General features: G+C 44.8%; 1 protein-coding gene across 3 annotated transcripts in view; it reads left to right on the forward strand.

Annotated features, from left to right (window-relative positions):
- CAPS (calcyphosine) overlaps nt 1-23,442 on the forward strand; it is a 92,231-nt gene that overhangs the window by 44,946 nt on the left and 23,843 nt on the right. The window contains exons 1-2 of one of the 3 annotated variants that reach the window (XM_077476290.1): nt 6,580-6,722; nt 20,944-21,507. The exons of 1 other annotated variant lie outside the window; for it this stretch is intronic. The gene's annotated coding sequence lies outside the window, so the exon portion shown is untranslated. Of the gene's footprint in view, nt 1-6,559; nt 6,723-20,943; nt 21,508-23,442 lie in introns of those variants that run through there. One more of the 3 variants, XM_077476288.1, reaches the window with a different exon arrangement.

Below are 23,442 nucleotides of genomic sequence, written 5' to 3' on the forward strand. Positions count from 1 at the left end.
GTGCGTGGCCACATAGGCTAACACGGAACTGAGTTTAAGAATGCACACAGCACTGGTATCAAGGGAAGAAAAAAGTAGTGTAAAAAACACGTTTAGGCGCATCAAGCATTTGGGGCGTTCATTCATTCCATTGGCCGGTATATTTATTTATTCTGGCCATTAGAACAGATGAATGCTCAATCGCTAAAGGCGCCTAGCATATAGGTGAGTTTACACGTGTTTAGGCACGTCAGGTTTTTTTCTCCCCAAACGCTCCTCTCCTGAATGTGCAAATGATGTTTGTTTTTTCGCCCTCTAAACACTCCCACCTGTAAACACCTATGTGTGGAAGGCTAACATGGAGGGGCATTTAGAGGTTGGAAAAAAGGTCAAATGCCTCTAACAGCCATGTTTTTAATAACCTGTGTGCATGAGGCCTAAAGGCATTAAAAAAATTATGCGGACTCCTGGCATTTAGGCCTCATGCAGCTCAGTCCCTGAATATTTCACACAAATACGCACATAAACGCCTGCATGCAGCTGTGACCATGGGCATTTTATAATAAAAAAGAAACAGTGGCATTTTCCTGCCTATGTGTATGTTTTAGCCAATGGAAACCAATTGAGGAGGACAAGTTTTTAAAATTCTCCTCTACTGCTTTCCATTGGCTAAAACAAAAAAGTTTAAAGCTATTTTTGAAAAAGGGGGGGGGGGGGCAGTAAAATCACACAGCTGAGCCATAGTTTTACTTGTAGCACCCTCTACCTAAAGGTAGCTGCTAGAGTAGGATTTTTCCTAAGTTCAGGGATATGTGCAGGTAAATTTAGGCAGGCTTATGCTGCGCGCTGGGCCTGCCTGTTTTGATTCTGGGATGGGGAGTGTTCAGTGCAATGGTGGGGGTGACCACCTGTACTTTGATTCAGAGACGCCTCCATTGCTTTCAGAAAGATGGTTCTGGAACAGGGGTTGGACCTGAAGTCTGAGTGGCAGGCAGCTCATGTGAGGAGCTCTGACCAATAACCATTGGGTATTGGCACGGGGCAGGCCTCCCATATAAGCTGAGGACCCATGCTGCCAAGGAGGAGTTCTTAGAGCAGGAAAAGACAGAATGGAGTACTAAGCTGCTGTTCCGAGCATCCCCACATGGAGGAGGGCTGAAGGAGCCATTGAGATGTATCTCAGGATAAAGATCTTCACCATGGAGATGGAGTCAAGCTGCTCTGACCAGGGAACACAGGTAGGGTTGCCACCTGTCCAGGATTCACCCAGACAGTTCGGGTTTGGAATCATGAGTTCTGGTTTCAGACTGCCTGAAACCCGGACACATTATTTAGACTGGACTATGGCTTCCCAGCAGGGTTGCTAGCTGCATTTTTCTATGCTAAGAGTGTCTGTTACACTCTTTCACACTGCCCAAAGCCACCACTATCAACCTCTCCCCCAACACACACACACACACAGGAGAGGAGAGAGGGCTCGATCTGCACCTCTTCCCCCCACCCCTAACGGCTGCCTAGTTTGCCTAGTGGTAGCACTGGCCCTGTCCCTACCCCTCTATGTCTGCCCACACCCCAATCCCCGGCATTGTGCCTCAGAAAAGGAAAATTGGGGCTGGAAATTTGAAGTCCAGCAGCCTCAGATACATCTAGATAAGAGGTGCTGACTGTGCCAAGGGGTGAGTGAGCCCACCATCCATCCCTGTCTGTGACTGAAGTCTCCCTCTTCTCTCTCCTGCCTCTGAGTAAATATACTAAGGTAAATCAGGGTTCTCAGAGCACCCTTTTCACCAGAGTTCTCCTTACATACGAGTCTGCAGAGTCCCCTCATACAGTGAAAGGGAACTTCGCGAGTTCAGATAAAAATGAGGAATTCTGTGGACTCTGATGTAATGGGGGACTCTTGTTATTAACCTCATATGATTAGAAATGTTATTTAATAGCAAAATATATGTATAGTTTATACTATAAAAAAAAAAAAAAAAAGTTGTGCGCCGCTAAAGTGTTCAAGTTTGACTTGAAGAAAAGGTGGCAACCTTAAACACAGGACTTGTACTTTAGTGAAGGTCAGTGCTAAAGGAGCAAGAGGAAAGTTGCTGAGGATAGAGTCAAGATTAGTATGTTAACCCTGAAGCAATCATAATTTACCTGCTTATAAAAAAGTCACTGAGGATTGTAGCCATATTTATTTATAACAAGGATGCGGTATTTAACCACTTGATCGCTGGAAGATTTACCCCCTTCATGATCAGGTCATTCTTTGCGATATGGAATTTCGTTACTTTACCTGACAATTGTGCGGTCATGCAACGTTGTACCCAAATAAAATTTTTGGAGTTTTTTCCCCACAAATAGAGCTTTCATTTGGTGGTATTTGATCACCACTGCATTTTTTATTTGTTGCACCATATAAAAAAACAAAAAAACAAAACAAAAACAATAAGCGTATATTTATTGGTTTGCGCAAAAGAATTGGGGTCTATAAACTATGGTATATGTACTGGAATTGTTTCTTTTTTTTTTTTTATACTAGTAATGGCAGAGATCAGTGACTTTTAGCTGGACTGCGATATTGCGGTGGACAATCGGACACTAACTGACACTTTGTGGGAACCAGTGACACTAATACAGTGATCAGTGCTAAAATATGCACTGTCAATGTACTAATGACACTGGCTGAGAAGAGGTTAAACATGTAGGGCAATCAAAGGGTTAACTGTGTCTAACCAGTGTTTGTGTAAACTGTGTGCTGATTTTACTAAGGGAAGTGATGGATTTTATTCCCTGCTTTTCAGGGACACAAAATCCATTGCTTTTTCCCTGTCAGAATGGAGCTCTGACCTGTTTACATAGATCCATTCTGTGTCTCTGCCGGACGATCGGTGGGGTGCCAGCAGACATCCATTGCACCTGTAGATCAGCTTCTGCTGCTGTGCCTCCTAGGCGGACGTGCAGAATAATGTACTGCATATTTATGTGATTCTGCACAGAATGGCCGCCCTATATCAATATATTTGCTATAGGGCGGACCTTAAGTTGGGTAAAGTTGACCATCCTCTAATAGAATTTCACTCATGCGGAAACTCTGAAAAGTTTTGCTTGGATGATCTTGTGCCATCATTGAGTCATGTAATTTAATTCAATAGCCCTTAAAATTTCATCCAGACCTGCTGCTTGAATGGAATCCCAGATGTAATAGTTTTCTTTTGTGCATATTATATGCATTATAATATGTACAATTTTTCCCAAACAAAAACCACATACACTGTTGATTTTCATTCTTTCGAGAATTTTTTTCTTAATGCTGCTTCGAATTTGCTCAACTCTATGGCTGCAAACAACCATTGATCTGACTTCACTAACCAATAGAAATAAACATTCCAAAAAGGAAATGTTTTCTAACAAAATTCTACTGGTGTTTGACCAGCTTAAAGCCCCATACACACTATTTGATTTTCTGCAGATTTTTGTTTTCAGATTTACCAAAACCATGTAGTGCAAGGGCCTGCCTGATTGCATACAAATTGAAACTCTTAAGATTTGACCTCATATTATATAGTTTTGGTAAATCTGAAGACAAAAATCTGCAGAAAATCGAATAGTGTGGATGGGGTCTAAGCCCTTGTACACACGGTCGGAGAATCCGTCGGAATGTGTCCTATCGGACCGTGTTGTCGGATAATCCGACTGTGTGTGGTATGCATCGGACTGATTCCTTCGGAATATCCGTCGGACCCAATTTTACAACTTGTTGGAAATATTTCCCGGCCAACTGGTTCGATCAGACATACTCCGATCATATGTAGAGAATTTTGATCGGACCAAGTGCCGCTCAGATCAAATTCCTACATCAAAGCTATTGGCTACTAGCCTGAACGTAGTCCCATCGTAACGAAATTACGTCATCACGTTCTGAATGATCGGATTTTTCGACAACTTAGTCCGACCGTGTGTATGCAACAGTTTCGGACAAGATCCGACGGACAAGATCCGACTGACAAAATCCGACGGATTTGGTTGTCGAAATCTCCGACCGTGTGTACAGGGGCTTAGGCCTCGTACATACGATACAAAAATCAGAAGGGAAAATTAGTAAGACGAGCTGTCTGCGGATTTTCGGATCGTAAGTACGGTGCTTTCGACAGCCGATTTGACTTTTTCGTCAGACAAAAGCTGGATGTGCAGGCTATAAAATTTTCGTCTGATGTGACCACGACGTCTGATTTTTGGATGGTCCGTACAGAAATCATCACACAAAAGTCAAACACGCATGCCCGGAATCAAGGAACAACTGGGAAGAGTTTGGTCTTGTAATCTACTGTTCGTAATCTAGGATTAACATTCGTGACGTGGCAATTGATCAAATGTCGAAATGTAGTGCACATTCTCATCTTCTTTAACCACTTCAGCCCCGGATGATTTGGCTGCTCAATGACCAGACCATTTTTTGCGATACTGCACTGTGTCGCTTTAAATGGCAATTGCGCGGTCGTGCGACGTTGTACCCAAAAAAAATGTATGTCCTTTTTTTCCCCACAAATAGAGCTTTCTTTTGGTACTTCCATACAGGAAGTACCTCAATTTTTTCGCCAGTGTTTTCAAGGTGATGGTCATGGTGGATTAGTGCTCTATGCTATGATTGGTCCCGATGGAAGGTCCTGTCATGATCAAGGGGCTATGCATTTGGATCCATCCGAGGTGGCAAAAAAGGCCAAGATGGATGGTACCAGAGCCTTGAGGAAAAAGAGAGGTTTTGCCTGTAGTCCGCCTCTTTGGGGCGCTGGACCCTGGGATCTAGACCTTTGGACAGACAAGAAACTAAAGGCTGTCCTGGCAGGGTGCTTTACAGGTCGAAGGGTGTGGACTCCAAAAGTGCAAGGGGGGGACCCGGTCCTTGAAGGTCCACAAAAGAACTGACCCACTGTGATGGGTGAAGATTGAATCTAGCTGAGTATTTCAGCAGTATACTGTGGTGGGAATGGTAAGTTTGAACCCCCTCCCCACAAAAATCACATATGGTTCACTTTAAAGAGGAAGTAAACCCTGATGAGTTTACTTCCTCTTTCGTTCCCTGCAAAGGTAAAGCATAATGGACTACTATGCATCGCATAGTAGTCCATTATGTGTCACTTACCTGACACAGGAGCCAGCGAAGTCACCGCTGTCCCCTGTAGTCCGGCGCATCCATCTTCTCGGTGGGTCTCGCTGCTCCGCCGCTGTCATTCGGTGAAGCCGCGATGACGTCACTCCCGCGCATGCGCACGGGAGCCGCCACAGGCGGCATATCGCCGTTGACGCCGGCGCGCTCAGTGCGCCTGTGCGCCGCTGTCTACCGCGCATGCGCCGTAGACAGTGGTGCCTGTCTTTCGGCAAATATCTTTCTTTCTTGGACATACAGGTAAGCCTTAATCTAGACTTACCTGTAGGTCAATGTGTGTTGTAAGGGTTTACAACCACTTTAAGGGGTTTTTTTTGTCTTGTCTGTGTATCACCACTAGGGGGTAGTGGTGTATTATTCACATACCAAGTGTTTTCTGACATTCAGGAATGCTTGTTTTCCAGGCTCCCCGTTGTCTGAGAGTCAGGCAGCACATCATGGCGTGCACCTCTTCTGCCATATTACCCCCTCACCTCGTACTGCCAGCATTTTCTCCAATCACCAATGCTAAGAGTAGGTGAAAGCAGGAGTCTGTCATCCAGAGATAATTCCAAAAATCATCCGGATTATTTTCCTGGGGCTCCCTCAGCAATGGCATAAGAGATAATTGGTAACGATTAAGCAACCAATTTTTGGTCCAAGAACTCCTCCTCTTGTTCCTGGACTGGACTTGGGTCAAAGTAATAACTCCTAGCCCAATAATCACACGTTCTCTGATTATGCAACATGTCTGTTTAATGAACGGCCGTTCAGAAACAAACTGAAAGGCGCAAATCAACACTCACCAAACTTCTACTAACACGAAATTAACAGAAGGAGCCCAAAGGGTGGCGCTTGAGAAATGAACTTCCTCTTTATAGTCTCTTAGTACATCACTACGTTCGCTTTGTCAACCGACAATTTGTGTACGATTAGTATGCAAGACAAGACACACGCCCTTAAGACAAAATCAGACGCTCGGTTGGCCAACAATCATACCGTGTGTATGAGGCTTAAGGCTGGCCATACACTATACAATTTTCTTGTACAATTTTCCTTTAGATTTAACAAAACCATATAATATGAGGTCAAACTTAAACACTTTCAATTTGTATGCAATCAGGCAGGTTCTTCTACTACATATTTGAAGGTAAACCTAAAGGAAATTGAATAAGAAAATTGTATAATGTATGGCCAGGTTTAGGCCCCATACACACTATTAGATTTTCTGCAGATTTTTATCTTCAGATTTACCAAAACCATGTAGTGCAATGTTTGACCTCATATTATATGGTTTTGGTAAATCTGAAGACAAAAATCTGAAGAAAATCTAATAGTGTGTATGGGGCTTTACTTGAATCACTTCAACATTTCTTTCAAAGGGATCTTCTTAGATCATTATCAATAATTCTCAAGAGAGGGCAGGGTAGTGCAGTGATTTCTGCATCTACAGAGATGACGCAGACTGATGTAACTACAGAGACAGGATATAATCAACATCTCAACAGCTGCAACCTTACCTTACTCAGTGAAGTGGCTATTGCTGTAGGCTCAAGAAATTATCTCAATAATTCACAAGGTTTGGCTGTCGGAAGCATCTAATTAAAAGGTAAGAATTTGGAGATAGCAAGTCCTTATTTTCTTTAATTTATTGAAAGCACGGGTTATCCCGTACCTTGTGTTACAGAAATGCACTCCTAAAATGCTTTTTTTTTACATTTAAAGTGTATCTATAGCCAAAACTTTTGTTTTTGTTTTGGATAGAGCAGAAAAGGATTAGGACTGCTGACAGATTTATAAAAATGTATTTTATTATGCTGTGAACATGCAATAAAACAGTTAATATGTATATATTGCTGAAGTTATGAACAGTTGTACAAGTATAAAATGTTTGCACACATTAGACATTGATATTGGTGCATGTTGTAATCTTGGATTCCTTCCACGGGTGATTAGGGGCATGCATCAGATTCCAGAAGCAAGAATCAGCAGATTCTTGCAGCTGCTTGGATGGGTGTATGCAAACAGCAGTGGCAGCTTAAGCCCGGTACACACAATGAGATTACCGTACAAATGATCCTCCGTTTTTTGTTTTGCATGCTAATCTCAGATCGAATCTGCAGAGTTTACTAAAGTCATAAATTCTCGTACAACAGAAAAAAATGTTGGAAGTGATGTTATGTGTGGTAATGCATTCGAATTGCATTTTCGAACAAAAGCTGTACTAGTTGAACGAAAATCGTTCTTGCATGTCCAATCAAATATTATCAGATGAACTGTCCTGATCAGCTCTGGAAAGCTCTGTATTAACGATCCAACTATTGTACAATCGCTTCGAAAGCAGTATTTTTCATATGATTTGCTGATCATGTGTACTCAGCATTAGCCTGTACAAAGCTTATGACAGGTTGGGATAAGCCACAGTATTACTTGTATCCGCACAAGCAGTGGTTTCCTGCAGTTGTCCGAGCTTGGAGGCATCAGTCTTTGTCCAGTGGTGATCATCCATTTCTAACCACAGATAAGTGCACTTATTCTTGCTACCAGAATTAACAGACTGGCCCTAATTTCCCCGTGTGATACAAGAACAAGACAAGGTACAAGAAAGAAAGTAGCAGTACACAGAGTCCTATTTAAGGACAGAGATGATGAAAGAAGTTCTAATATGAGATTAGGATTGATTGACTAAAAGAAAATAGGCTATTCACTTAGGGCCCTTTCACATGGGCTGTCCGATCAGGTTTGCCTGTCAGTTTTTTAGGCGGACCTGATCAAACCCTCCATTCACCCCTATGGACAGTAGTGTATCTAGGGTTTGTGCTGCCCTAGGCCTGACTAAACTCATGCACCCCCTAATTTAAATATGATCCACTCCTTCCTGTTAAGGTCACACCCCTTGCTGTTTAAGATCTGCCCTGAAATTTTCGAGTGGGGACACTAATTCTGAGGGCCTGTGGGGGGGGGGGGGGGCAATAGATTCCCTTAATTTGCATAGATTTCCTCTCACTTCCTGTTTGGCTATGGGGCAGGAAGTGAAGGAAAATCTCTGCAATGGGACAGGGATGGTAAAAAATAAACTGACAGGGGCGATAACCCTCCCTTACTCTTTCCAAAATGAAAAAAAAAAGTGTTGCCCATAGTTCTACTTTAAGCACAAATTTCTGATAATTTTATGGAGAGGACTAATGCCGCATACACACGACCGGACTTAGGTCCGACAGACTTTCGACGGAGTTCTGACAGAGTTCTGACAGAGTTCTGACGGACTTTCCGAATGAACGGACTTGGCCACACACAATCACACCAAAGTCCGACGGATTCGAACGTGATGACGTACGACCGGACTAGAATAAGGAAGTTCATAGCCAGTAGCCAATAGCTGCCCTAGCGTCAGTTTTTGTCCGTCGGACTAGCATACACACGAGCGGATTTCTCGGTAGGAACTGGGTCCGGCGGAGTTCTGGCGGAAAAATTTGAAACATGTTCTATTTCTAAAGTCTGTCAGACTTTTGCAAATCAAAAGTCCGCTGCAGCCCACACACGATCGAATAGTCTGCCGGAATTGTTCCGTCGGACCTTTGATGTTGAAAAGTCCGGTCGTGTGTACGCGGCATAAGAAGATATAACCATGCCAATGGTGCTGCAGAAAACATATAGCACAGTGAGGGAGGTTTGTGGTCCAGGATAATAGGACAGTCAAAATTAGAAGTGCCCCCCCCCCCCTGGAAGCAGTGCAGCCGCTTTATGGGGGCGCTAGACTTATTTGCCTTTCAGCCCAGTCCGCCCCATAAGACTGGCACTACACTAACAGAGTAAGCCGGCAGGGACTCTTTCCGTGCTGCCCTAGGCCTGGGCCTTGTCGGCAGCATTGCCTATGGAGCGGCGAATGTCAGCGGTGACATGTCCACTGACATATGTTGCTATCTGATCTGATCCTGTCTACAAAATCCATACAGATGGTGGTCCTATTTTCCATCCGTTTGGCAAATAGGATATGATCAGATGAAAACAGACAGGCGGTCTCCCCAAACAGGAGAGCAGGACTCAGCAGAAGCTCTTCTTCTTCCATTATCCAATTATGTGCAAACAAAAATGTTTTTTTTTTTTTTTCCTTGCATGTGATTGCATTATCTATGCAAGAATTCACCATATCCACTAAGGTCTGGGGCAAATTCCATTGCAAAGTGAACAGCCTATTTGCCTTAAGTAAATCAATCCTATTGCCTCCTGTTGATTACTTCTTGTACCAAGTGAATAAATGGTTTAGGTCTTCCTAGTGGGAGGATCAGGGGCATCATTCAGGAAAGCTGAAGTGTATTCACTGAAGACTGAGCGATCAGCAGTCTTTGATTGCACAGTTCTCGTTCTAGAGGAGGCGGGGGACAGATACAGCTAGGAATTGGGTTAACATGGTCATTAGCAGAATGGTATTTATTCCCAATACTGCCATAAGCACACTTAACTCCTTCCTGCTGCTGCCTCCTGGCCCTATAAGAACTTATGGACGCCAGGAGTTGGAAGCAGGCTTTCGGGTCATGTGACCGCTGTGATTGGCTGCCACAATGCCCACATGATTGGAAAGCTCCCGATTTGCAAGTATACATCAGGAGCTTTCCAGTCCCCTCCAGTGATTGTGCTGGGAGCATGCTTTTAGCACAGTTTCGTGTTTACACAGGGGAATATATATGCAGTCTCTCAGCATTAACCGGTTCCCGACCACCGCACGCCGATTAGACATGAGCATTCATTTTCGTCCGAATGCATTTTCGTCCGAATTTCAGCTATTTTCGTTTTCGTTTTGACAAACGATAACGAAAGCACAAAATCCGAAAAACGAAAGATCCGACATAAATAAATGCTTTATTTTCGTTTTCATTGTTACAACAGTTCGATATAGAATAGGAGATTCGACATGACTCTGACAACAATCTGTGTCTATAGAACCTGTGGTCGAATGTGCTTAACCTTACCTCTATTAGTCCAAGATTATATAGAGAAAATATTCGACAGAGAAAAAAGATTTGACAGAGAGAAAAGATTCTGCAAGTTAAAGTGTCATTTATGCAGGAAAAAAAGTCCTTTAAAATCACTCGCAGCTATTATGAATTGTCGGCTCCGTAATACAGAGAACACTCATTGAAAGTCATTGATAAAAAAATAAATAAATTAATTTAAAAAAAAGCGTGGGGGTCCCCCAAATTCAATTACCAGGCCCTTCAGGTCTGGTATGGATATTAAGGGGAACCCCGCATCAAATAAAAAAAAAAATTGACGTGGGGTTCCCCCTAAAAATCCATACCAGACCCTTTATCCGAGCACGCAACCTGGCAGGCCGCAGGAAAAGAGGGGGGGACGAGAGAGCGGCCCCCCCTCCCTCCTGAACCGTACCAGGCCACATGCCCTCAACATTGGGAGGATGCTTTGGGGGTCTGTGACCCCTCAAAGCACCTTGCCCCCATGTTGATGAGGACAAGGGCCTCATCCCCACAACCCTGGCCGGTGGTTGTGGAGGTCTGCGGGCGGGGGGCTTATCAGAATCTGGAAGCCCCCTTTAACAAGGGGACCCCCAGATCCCGGCCCCCCCCCTGTTTGAAATGGTAAGGGGGTACAAAAGTACCCCTACCATTTCACAAAGAAAGTGTAAAAAATGGTTAAATAAAACAAACACACTTTTGAAAAATTCCTTTATTAAAAATAAAAAAATAAAAAAAAGATTCCAGCGGCGGTAATCCACTCTTGCTATCCAGCGACGGACGATCATCTCTCCAGCGATGTCTCATCTCATCCAGCGCAGCGATCCTCCATCCTTCTTCTGTCTCCTCCACGGAGAGACTGCAGGCATTCCGGCGGCTGACGTTTCTTAAGTACGGAGGGCGGGGCCACCCGTCACCTGACCCCGCCCCCCTCTGACGCAAGGGGAAACCCGGGGTTCCCCGTGACGTATGGGTGACCCCGCCCCCCTCTGATGTAACGGAAACCTGCCTGTGTTACATCAGAGGGGTGCGGGTCACCCCTACGTCACAGGGAACCCCGGGTTTCTCCTTGCGTCAGAGGGGGGCGGGGTCAGGTGACGGGTGGCCCCGCCCTCCGTATATAAGAAACGTCAACCGCCGGAATGCCTGCAGTGTCTCCGTGGAGGAGACAGAAGAAGGATGTATTCGCTGTGCTGGATGACATGAGACATCGCTGGAGAGATGATCGTCCGTCGCTGGATAGCAAGAGTGGATTACCGCCGCTGGAATCTTTTTTTATTTTTTTATTTTTAATAAAGGAATTTTTCAAAAGTGTGTTTGTTTTATTTAACCATTTTTTACACTTTCTTTGTGAAATGGTAGGGGTACTTTTGTACCCCCTTACCATTTCAAACAGGGAGGGGCCGGGATCTGGGGGTCCCCTTGTTAAAGGGGGCTTCCAGATTCTGATAAGCCCCCCGCCCTCAGACCTCCACAACCACCGGCCAGGGTTGTGGTGATGAGGCCCTTGTCCTCATCAACATGGGGACAAGGTGCTTTGAGGGGTCACAGACCCCCAAAGCATCCTCCCAATGTTGAGGGCATGTGGCCTGGTACGGTTCAGGAGGGAGGGGGGGCCGCTCTCTCGTCCCCCCCTCTTTTTCTGCGGCCTGCCAGGTTGCGTGCTCGGATAAAGGGTCTGGTATGGATTTTTAGGGGGAACCCCACGTCAATTTTTTTTTTTATTTGATGCGGGGTTCCCCTTAATATCCATACCAGACCTGAAGGGTCTGGTTATGGATATTTAGGGGGAACCCCACGTCAAATTTTTTCTTAAATTTGAGGCAGGGTTCCCCTTAATATCCATACCAGACCTGAAGGGCCTGGTAATTGAATTTGGGGGACCCCCACGCTTTTTTTATTTATTTATTTATTTATTTATTTTTTTATCAATGACTTTCAATGAGTGTTCTCTGTATTACGGAGCCGACAATTCATAATAGCTGCGAGTGATTTTAAAGGACTTTTTTTCCTGCATAAATGACACTTTGTGCAGGGACAATTCTAAGCACGGGAAACATGCGCCCCTTCACAGGCATACTATAGACAACCCCCCCCCCCCCCCTACGAAATTTAAAGGAATATTACACTTTTATTGTTTCACTTTAATCATTATTAAAATCACTGCTCCCGAAAAAACGGCCGTTTTTAAAACTTTTTTTTTGCATTGATACATGTCCCCTGGGGCAGGACCCGAGTCCCCAAACACTTTTTAGGACAGTAACTTGCAAATTAGCCTTTAAAATTAGCACTTTAGATTTTGAACGTTGGAGTCCCATAGACTTTAATAGGGTTCTAAAGTATGCTATATAGTTAGCTCCGTCGAATCTTCTTTATACATTCGACAGACACCATAAGCCTTCCAAGACAGATTCGACCGTAATTCATTTGGATTTTCGAACGAATGCAATTTTTGAACGAAAAACGAAATAAATAAAAACGAAATAAAAAAAACTAAATAAATTAAGTTTTCGGACGAAAACGAAATTCCGAAACGAAATATTTTACTCTGCACATGTCTAACGCCGATGTACGTCGGCAGAATGGCACGGGCAGGCATATTGGCGTAAAGGTACATCCAATATTCAATGCCGCCCTGCCATCGCGAGTGCGCCGGTGGCAGGGTGCTTGCGTGCTGGTCGGGACCCCCGTGAGTCCGGTCGCGGGTCCCGCGGACTCGTTCGCCGTGGTCATACCCGCAATCGTCTCACGGGACGGCTGAATGGAGAAATGCCGTTGTAAACAGCATTTCTCCATTCTGCCTAGCAACTAGTGACGCTGATCTCTGCTCCATGTGATTGCAGCAGAGATCAGTGTTCACTAAATGAAAGCCCAACCCCCCACAGTTAGCAACACACCCCTAGGAACACTTAACCCCTACACTGCCAGTGTCATTTACACAGGAATCACTGCATTTATATAGCAGTGATTGCTGTATAACTGACAATGGTCCCAAAAATGTGCCAAAAATGTCCAATGTGTCCGCCATAATGTCGCAGTCACAATAAAAATCACTGATCGCCGCCATTACTAGTAAAAAAAAATAATAAAAAATTATTAATAAAAATGCCATAAAACTATGCCTATTTTGTAAACGCTATAACTTTTGCACAAACCAATCAATCATCGCTTATTGCGATTTTTTTTTTTTTACCAAAAATATGTAGAAGAATACGTATCGGCCTAAACTGAGGGAAAAAAATGTTTTTTTATATATTTTTGGGGGATATTTATTATAACAAAAAGTAAAAAATAATGCGTTTTTTTCAAAATTGTCGCTCTATTTTTGTTTATAGCGCAAAAAATAAAAACCGCAGGGGTGATCAAATACCACCAAAAGAAAGCTCTATTTGTGGGAAAAAAAGGACATCAATTTTGTTTGGGAGCCACGTCGCACGACCGTGCAATTGTCAGTTAAAGCGACGCAGTGCCGAATCGCAAAAAGTGGTCTGGTCTTTGACCAGCAAAATGGTCCGGTCTGTAAGTGGTTAAAGCCCACCTGCTGAGAGGCCACAAATATGCAAGCAACCAGTGGGAAGAGGTTAAGCAGAGGTCAAGCCCTGGGGAAAAAAGTGTGGGAGCTCACGTATAATACGTACTCAAAGTTGGTGTCGCACTGATTCAGAGGGTTCTGTTCCCGGCAATAGGCTCCGATTTGGCATGTCAAATCAGCCTGATGTGAATGAGGGCTTTTTGTAGCAGATGATGGCTTTCAGCTGCTTTCATGACCAGCTCTTGAAAACTATGTACTAATGATCAGATTATCACTGTGTGTACGAGGCTTATCTGTTAGTACATAAAAAAAAATCCTCAATAGACATAAAAAAAATTCTCGGAATAATCAGCATTCATACAATTGTGCTTCCATACAAATATCTGTAAACACCATGTTCTGAAATCTTTATTGGGGAATGTTATTTTATATATAGTGTGTTTATGTGGTGATTTGGATAACACAGGGTTAAATGGAAAGGTCATAAATCAACTGCACATTATCTGAACAAACAGGGTGCTTGGGGAGATAGTGATGTGCTCCTGCTTAGGAGATGTATTGAGCAAGTGTGCAGGAGACAGAAAGTCAGGAGGGGCCGGTGGGGTGGAGTGCATCACGAGAGCTCTAAATACAATCCCTTAGCAGTGAGCAGGGACCCAATCTACCCACATGCTAGCTGTGATTGACGGGTAGATTGCAGAGGAAGCTGTCATAAAACGGGAATGATGTTCCTGCTGTGGAAAAAGTACAGGAACATCATTCCCATGCGTTCCTGCAGGACTCGAGCATGGTTGAGGTTAAAGAATTTGTTAACCCCCCCCCAAAAAATGGATTCTGCTCCTTTAAAGCATGTTGTATGACACAGTGCTTGTCATGTGTCATTTGGCCCACTGTAACACCTAAAAAACCTGACTGATCCTGCCAGTTTCTCCCCACCCCTATGTAAACTTACCATGATGTATCATGGCTGCTGAGACCAGACACCATGGTCAGTTTACGAGCCCCTGTCATCAGCAGGATGCTATCTGCTCTCCTCCCTGATCCTGTGTCCCTCCCCCCTCCTTTCTGTGTGTGAGCCATTCCTCCCCCCTCCTGCTACTCTCATAACACTAACCTGTATACACCATCAGCACTGCCTCCTATTGCAGTGCCCCCCTCTGTGAATGATTTATAAATATAAATGCTGTAAATATCTAATTTAAGAGCCGAGATTGTGATCACATGACCAGCCAGCTCTCTCCTCCTCCCCTCCAGACTGACATCAGCAGGGAATTCTTAGCCCTGCCCGCTGCATCTCTCAGAGGAGGAAAGAAGAAAGCTGGCTGGTCATGTGATCGCAATATCAGCAGTGAAATTAGGTATTTGCAGCATTTATTTTTATAAATCACACACAGAGGGGGATACTACAATAGGGGACAGTTCTGATGGTGTATACAGGTTAGAGCGGCTTAACAACCACTTTAAGTGATAAAGTCTACTTCTTACAGAAAAATATTACTGACTATTCCCCCTTTTGTTCAGCATAATCATTGTCACAAAAAACAATAACCATTTTACCTTAATAAAAGACAATTTGTGATTTTGATAAAAGAGAAAAAAAACAATAAAGTAATTTCATAAAATTCTCTCAAGTAGCAAGGTGCATATGGTTGTTAAATCAAACACTTAAGCCGCGTACACACAGACGGACTGTCTGGCCAACTTAGTCCGTCGAAACACATTTCAGCGGACAGTCCGCTCGTGTGTGGGCTTCAGCGGACTTTTTCAGCGTGCAGTCTGGCGGACTAAGTATTTCGGAATTTCCGTAATATTGTCCGTCCAACTTTGGTTTCAGCAGACAATCCGCTCGTGAGTAGGCTAGTTGGACGGACTAAGTATGGCGCATGCTCAGAAAGGATTTACACGGCGGAAGGTTGCATTGCTGTGTATTGGACTTCCTATTTCTAGTCCCGTCATACGTGCTGTACACGTCATCGCGCAAGCTTTCGACGAACTGTTTGTTCATCGTGTGTGGTCAAGTCCGTTCATTCGAAAGTAGGACGGACTGTCCGTCGGATTGTCTGACGGACTAAGTTGGCCATACAGTCCGCACGTGTGTACGCGGCTTAAGACTGTTTTCACACTAAAAGCACCGGCCATTAGCACTAAAGAGATGCTCGTTTTAGCTGTGCTTTTCGGCCGCTAGCAGGGTGCTTTTAACCCCCAAAAAAGGCTTAAAAACTCCCATTTTGCAGCCCTTTTCAGGAGATTTGAAAGGGCTGCCCATTCATTCCAATGTGCAGGGTGTTTTGGGAGCGCTAAATACAGCGCTCCCAACCCACCCCCAAAGATGCTGCTCGCAGGACTTTTCCCAATGTCCCACAAGCGCTCTGCCCCAGTGTGAAAAAACACACTGGAGCTTGGCAGAAGTTATTTCCAGCTTTAAAGTGCCTGAAAACTGCCCCGGTGTGAAAGTGGTCTAAAGCGGGGAAGGTGTACAATCTCAGACTTCAACTGTTAAATGATTGTTGATGCTGGTTGCAGTATTTCAGATACAATTAACCACCTGGGATTGCTCACATGATGTCTGAAGAGTTCAGAGTGGTGAAAAAATGGTTACTAAGTGGTAGCTCTGTGGTAGAAACACCTTGAACTCACAGGAGAATAGCCAGATGTGTTTAAGCTAAAAGAAGATCTACTCAACCTGGTAAAATAAGCACGCTTCACATTTTAATGGCAGATTCAAGGGGCCATTTTAAACACTTACATTTTATGAGGTTTTATTTCGGGAGGAGCAACCAGTAATATAGGTTTATTTTTCGAATCTATCTAGCCCCACGTTTTACTTACTTGAGCCCTGGAATTTTCCACGGCAGAGACACGCTCTTCCTCTGCTCAGGGTTCTCGGCTCCTGATTGGATAGATTGATAGCAGCGCAGCCATTGGCTCACACTGCTGTCAATCAAATCCAATGGGCGCAAATGCTGGACTCAGGAGCGTGCCCACAAGGTAACCCCCCGAGAGAGCGCTTCTCCTAGGGGGTTATGCAATGTGGGGAGGAGCTATCAGCGCCGCCAGGGGACCCCAGAAGAGGTTGATCGGGGACACTCTGTGCAAAATGGACTGCACAGTGGAGGTAAGTATGACATGTTTGTTATTTAAAACAAAAAAAGCTTTACACTCACTTTAATTTACATTGTCCCTTCTATTTCTGTATCTGGATAATGGCATTGTAATTATTTTAATAAAAAATAATAATAATTTAAGTACCTTTTCCCTAAGAGCCGGTTCACACAGCGGGCGATGCGAGGCGACACGACTCGCCTCGCCTCGCTCTCGCAAGTCGCCCCCGTTCTGTACAATGGAACCGTTCTGAGAGGAGCGACTCGAGTCGCTCCGACTCAGAAAAAAGGTTCCTGTACTACTTTTGGGCGACCTCGGGGCGACTTGCATTGACTTCTATACAGAAGTCATTTGCAAGTCGCCGCTGAGGCCGCGGCAGGTCGCGGCGAGGCAAGTCGGAGTCGCCTCGCCTCGCCTGCAGTGTGAACCGGCCCTTATCGATATACAGTTATCACATGACCCAGATCTTTTCCAGCCTGTCTGCAGGGAAACAAAAGCAGGAGGAGCATCTAGTCCTCTGCTGCTGGTCACATGTTAAAAAAAACAGCCTTTGGAATACAGAGTAAAATTAAATTATTAATGTCAATAAACTGTTCAAATTTTAATGCAAATATACTGTATATATTTGAAATCAAATCTTTATTTTTTTTTGGCAATAACCTGGTGTGGGTGTATTTCTGCCAGTCAGAGGTCATGTCACATCCCTCCAGCCTGTGTCTTAGAATAAGAGGAGGGTGAAGCCTCCATTAATCTACATGTAATATGCCGCCCCAATTGCGTTTAGCTGGTTAGTGGGCATGGAGGATGAGGGAGCGAGAGGGCTGGCCTTTACCACTGTGTATACACCTACATGTGTGACTCCCTTAGTCACATGAGCTGCTCAGATGTGATATGGTGATAATGCTCAGCATAGAAACTCACTGGAGACTGAGCATGTGCAGAGTTGCCACCACAGCTGCAAAATCCCCAGCTGAATTGGAGATATGAACAGAGGGTGGAGATAGAGAGAGAGCAGCAGGATCTACCAGTTTTTTTTGCAGAATACAGAAAACAAATCTCATAGTGACTGAGTGAGTATGAAGAGCAGGTAATACTCCATTCATTGACATTTTTTTTATGATGTGGGTTTAACGACGCTTTAAAAGAGAAGTATGGATTTTCTTTTTTTCCCCCAAACATACTTATCTATGTGGAAGCAGCATCAGTCTGATACTGCATCTGTCCTCTGCTGGCTCTAACACCAAAAACCGAGCGATGTAACACCACAGATCGCTTCCTGAGCACCCCTGCTTTGCCCCCCATGCTCACTGGCGGCATGCTGGGCTGTGGAGGGGGCGGGAGTGGCCGGCTCAGCCCAGTCCTGGTCTGGGCATGTGGGCGGATCCTGACTTGTTCCCATTCTTGCCCGAGCCTGGACCGGCTCTATGACATCAGCCATCAGTGGGGTTCAGTCTGCTGTCTGCTAAAAACAGGTCACAGGAGCGCAGAACAAACTGCATTCCTGTGATTCACAGGAGAAGTACGGCCAAACGAGCTTTGGCTGTACTTCTCCATTAAGAAAGTTTGTGCATAATGATAATTTTGTGAGAAAAGTCGATTATCAAAATTTCACGTAGAGGTGCACCTTGGGGCTAAACCAACCTCTATCTTCTGTTTTGTATATTGAAGTGTAGAATATATCTAAATCCACATGTTTAACTCATTTAACCTTTCTATGTATGTATACATTGCCAATTCCAATGACCTGCAATAAATAAACTTTGATGTGTAAATTAAGCATGTATTTCCTGTGTAATAGGGGCTCGCCAAACCTAAAGTGCTTTGGGTCATCTAAGCACTAAATCCAGCCCCGTTTGCATCTGTTACTTACATAAATGAAAATGTCATGTAGTACACATCCTCATATGTACCACTTAATTTAAGTAAAACTATTTTAATATTATGAATGACTCGGCTCATAAAGTACCTACCTTTGTATGTAACAAAAATAATTAAAGCAATAGTAAACCTTTGTAAAAAAAAAACAAACAAACATGCAAGACAATGGCATAATGTGCTAGTATGCATTGCATTATGAAATACCTTAGAACGAAGCCCCCGCAGTGGCACCCGGTCACCGCTGAGAGGTCTGACATGTTCCCCTGGTGTTTCTTCTGGGTTTGCAGGCTCCAGCACTCTGAGTGGCCGAGGCTGCGATGGCGTCACTACCACGCATGTACGCGGGAGCCCTCAGTTCCAGTGGTCTGTGAAAAGAGGCAACTCGTCAAAATCTCCAATTACGTTTCTCTCCAGCAACAGTACTTGCAGATTTTGACGACGTGCCTCTTTTCACAGAACACCGTATACACTTCAGTAGACAATATAATGAGTGGTTATTGTTAGTCCGCCTGTTAGTAACCAACAAGATGGCCGCCTCCAAGGAGGCGACAACCTTTTTACTGCTTAGCCATTGTATCAAAACAGCCAATGCTTAGTCTACTGTAGTGTATACGCTGGCTGTGTTCTATGAAAAGAGGCACGTCATCAAAATCTTCAATTACTGTTGCTGGAGAGAAACCGGAAGTGACGTAATTGGAGATTTTGACGAGTTGGCTCTTTTGACGGAACACCTGCAAGAAGCTCTGAAGTTCCGACACGATATGCCGGACTTTCAGAGCGCACGCGCCGCTGACGTCAGTGGCTGCATGCAGGGTGAATATCTCCTAGACCAGGGATATGCAATTAGCGGACCTCCAGCTGTTGCAAAACTACAAGTCCCATCATGTCTCTGCCTTTGGGTGTCATGCTTGTGGCTGTCAGAGTCTTGCTATGCCTTATGGGACTTGTAGTTCTGCAACAGCTGGAGGTCCACTAATTGCATATCCCCGTCCTAGACGGTGTACATTTAGGAGATATTCATTTTACCTACAGGTTAGCCTGGTTATAAAATTGTAAAAATCACAAAGCGGACTTTGCTACTGCTTTAACCTGCTGTTGTGGATATACATATGTAGAATTCTGGTATTTGTAAACTCATTGTATACAAAATCCCTCAAGGATTATTAAGACTAAAGGTTTTTGCAATTTATATTAGCCAAACGTATATATTCCTTGAGGAAAGCATACACATATATCAACATGGGAACTGACGCAAGAAGGAACAATAAATCAACAGAGAGTGACTAGCAACAAAAACCAAGTAACGTTGAGCTGAGTCATTCCATCTGTCTGAGCTTCTACCTATCCAAAGGAAAAACTAAGAGTTTCTAGTCCCTGTAAAATGTACTTGTATCTTAATGCTCCTGTTATTTTCATATTTTCTTTCTTCTATTTGCACTGTATCTGTTACATGACAGTTTTATATGCTGTGAGTTCTAAGCAGTGGCGGAACTACCGCCATAGCAACACATGCGGGCGCTATGGGGCCCGCAGTCAAGTGGGGCCTGGTGAGGACAGGCGGCCGCGGCTCCGCGGGAGATAGCGGACGGCTCCGCGGGTGAGAGCGGGCGGTCCGCAGGCGGCTCCGCGGGTGAGAGCGGGCGGTCCGCGGGTGGCTCCGCGGGTGAGAGCGGGCGGTCAGAGGCTCCGCGGGTGATAGTGGGAGGCAGATGAGAGTGGCCGGTCCGCTGGTGAGAGAGTGGGCGTGAGCAGGCTGGCCAATCAGGGAGCTGACGGGCGGGGGAGCATAGAGATGACATCATCTCTCGCCGCCCTGCATCCCTGCAGTGCAGTTCCCCCCTCACTGTGCAGGCAGCCAGGAAGCAGAGAGATGACATTATCTCTCTGCTGCCTGACTGATAATCTGCTGCCTGACTCTGTGACACAGCAGGAAAGTGGCAGAGCAAGTGACAATCCATAATGTGTGGCAGGCGACATGGCAAGTGACAACCCGGGACGTGGCAAGTGACACTCCGTAACGTGTGGCAGGTGACGTAGGCAAATGACAATCCATAATGTGTGGCAGGCGACGTGGCAAGTGACAATCCATAACGTGTGGCAGGTGACATGGCAAGTGACAACCTGGATGTGGCAAGTGACAATCCATAACATGTGGCAGGTGACGTGGCAAGTGAAAATCCGTGACGGGACAAGTGACAATCCGTAATGTGTGGCAGGTGACGTGGCAAGTGACAACCCGGGGACGTGCAAGTGACAATCCATAATGTGTGGCAAGTGACAATCTAGGATGTGGCAAGTGAAAATCTGTAATGACGTGGCAAGTGACAATCCGTAATGTGTGGCAGGTGACGTGGCAAGTGACAATCCGTAACATGTGGCAGGGGACGTGGCAAGTGAAAATCCGTGACGTGGCAAGTGACATTCCGTAATGTGTGGCAGGTGACGTGGCAAGTGACAATCCGTAATGTGTGGCAGGTAACGTGGCAAGTGACAATCCGGGACGTGGCAAGTGGACAATCCGCAACATGTGGCAGGTGACATTCTGCAACGTGTGACAAGTGACAATCTGCATCTGGTGGCAGGCGACGTGGCAAGTGGACAATCCGCAACGTGTAGCAGGTGATGTGACAATCCATAATGTGTGGCAAGTGACGTGGCAAGTGACAATCCAGGACGTGGCAAGTGACAATCCATAATGTGTGGCAAGTGACAATCCAGGACGTGGCAAGTGACAATCCATAATGTGTGGCAGGTGACTTGGCAATTGACAATCTGTGATGTGGCAAGTGGACAATCCGCAACATGTGGTAGGTGACATTCCTCAACGTGTGACAAGTTACAATCTGCATCTGGTGGCAGGCGATGATGGCAAGTGACACGCTCAGGGATCCCACTGATTTTGCATTATGGTGAGTTGAACTATTTCATTTTATATAACAGAACAGAAATTGGTTAGAAGGCATGGAGGTCTGCAATGTGTTCCCTTCAGGGGCTGCATACAGTATACTGCATACTTTGTTGTTCAAAATTAATATAAGCTGTTGCCTGGGTACTGTGCCACATGGGTGTGGTAGTCTGTTGTTCAATGGCATTAGTTCATTAGTTTTTTTTTTTTGGTGGGGGGGGGGGGGGGGCATACAACATTTTGCTATGGGGCCCTGTGATTTCTAGTTACGCCCCTGGTTCTAAGACTTACATTCATTGTCCCATTCTTCATATTCTGTATATGAAGATTTGAAAAAAAATAAAACAAAAATCAGTGAACACTAGAGTTGAAGAAATACAATCAGTAATTAAAAAAAATACTAGATAGCCATCATATTAATATACATGTGATGAATTAAAAATAGGAAGATTACATTTTGCTACCTTCCACCTTCGCACACAAACACTGAATATTTTCTCCCGACACAATATAGCATCCATAATTGTGACAGTCACTAACATCCGATGTGGCTTGAGTACTGCTTTTGTGTTATACTGTGTCTATTGCTATGATTTTATTAGTTGTTGCTTATTGCTATCTTTTAACTTTTTATATTCACAAATGTAAGCGAGAAGAGCAGTAGTACTGCCTGCACTGCAGCAACAAGTACAATTTTCTAACATAATTTAGGAGTTTATGAATTAAATGATAGCATTTCATTAATTGCTATAGGTAATATCCCTATTCTTACTACCCTGCATTAAATATCTTTAGCTCAGTATTTATTAATAAATCATTAAATACATATTCTAATGCTATTAGTTTAAGTGCCTATTTGATTGCGTGTGGGGAAGGGCACTAGAAGCCAATCAGGTGATCTGAATGCCAATAAACTGAAAAGGAACAACTAATAGGAGGACAGAACAGAGGGATATACTCAGGGCTCAAATCCTGCGGGAGCACATGGGAACGGAGTTCCTGTACTTTTTCCACAACAGGAACTCAGTTCCCATTAGCAGCCATGTCCTGCAAGACTTTGAAGCATGTGAGCTGTGTGGCAGGTGCTACACCAGCAGCTGCCGACACAGCTTGCAATAGTAAGTGGCTCACACCTGACCATTCCGGCATTGCCAGTAGGGGGCCCCATGACAGCTTCCGCCAGTGGCGGCCCGCCCATAGGGGGCGCCCAGGCGCCGCCCCCCCTCCCCCTAGGTGTAAAAAAAAAAAAGGGAAAAAAAAAAACAAATAATAAAAAAAAACGGGCCCTTTAAGACATTAAAAAAAAAAAATGTAATTTAACAATTTAACATAGTGTACTGTGGCGCCGGTCACAGTGCACTATGAGAAGTGCCACGTCGATGCAATCACAAGATTGCATCCATGGTGCTTCATTTGCGGGTTAAAAACCCGCCTTGCGGCGCACTGCCGAACGCCGACTAGCTTCCGCCCGTAAAATCACTGTGATTCTACGGGCGGGAGCATTGTCATTCTTAGACAGGCAGGTCACTTCCGGCTTTCGGCTGCTTCACGAAACCCGGAAGTGACCTCGGCAGCTCCGTTCCTCAGCCCGAGCGGAGCTGCAAGACAGTGAGGCAGGAGGTGAGTCACCGCATAAAGGCTTTCTAGTTTCTACTTTTTTGAGAATGTTCATGCATTTAGCTGAATGAATGTAAAAAAAGCTTTCACAGCCAGAAAGGTTTCCCCAGGCCAGGCGACTTTTGCCGTGGCCAATCAGAGAATGAGCTCTGAAGGGGGAACTCCACGCCAAATTTCTGAAAAAAAATTTGACGTGGGTTCCCCCTCCGAGAGCATACCAGGCCCTTAGGTCTGGTATGGATTCCAAGGGGAACCCCCTATGCTGAAAAAACGGCGTGGGGGTCCCCCCCAGATCCACACCAGACCCTTATCCGAGCACGCT

Source organism: Lithobates pipiens, unplaced genomic scaffold (assembly GCF_037356315.1).
Source record: "Lithobates pipiens isolate NorthernLeopardFrog02 unplaced genomic scaffold, aLitPip1_a1.2 Scaffold_13, whole genome shotgun sequence".
In the NCBI taxonomy this organism is placed as follows: Eukaryota; Metazoa; Chordata; class Amphibia; order Anura; family Ranidae; genus Lithobates; species Lithobates pipiens.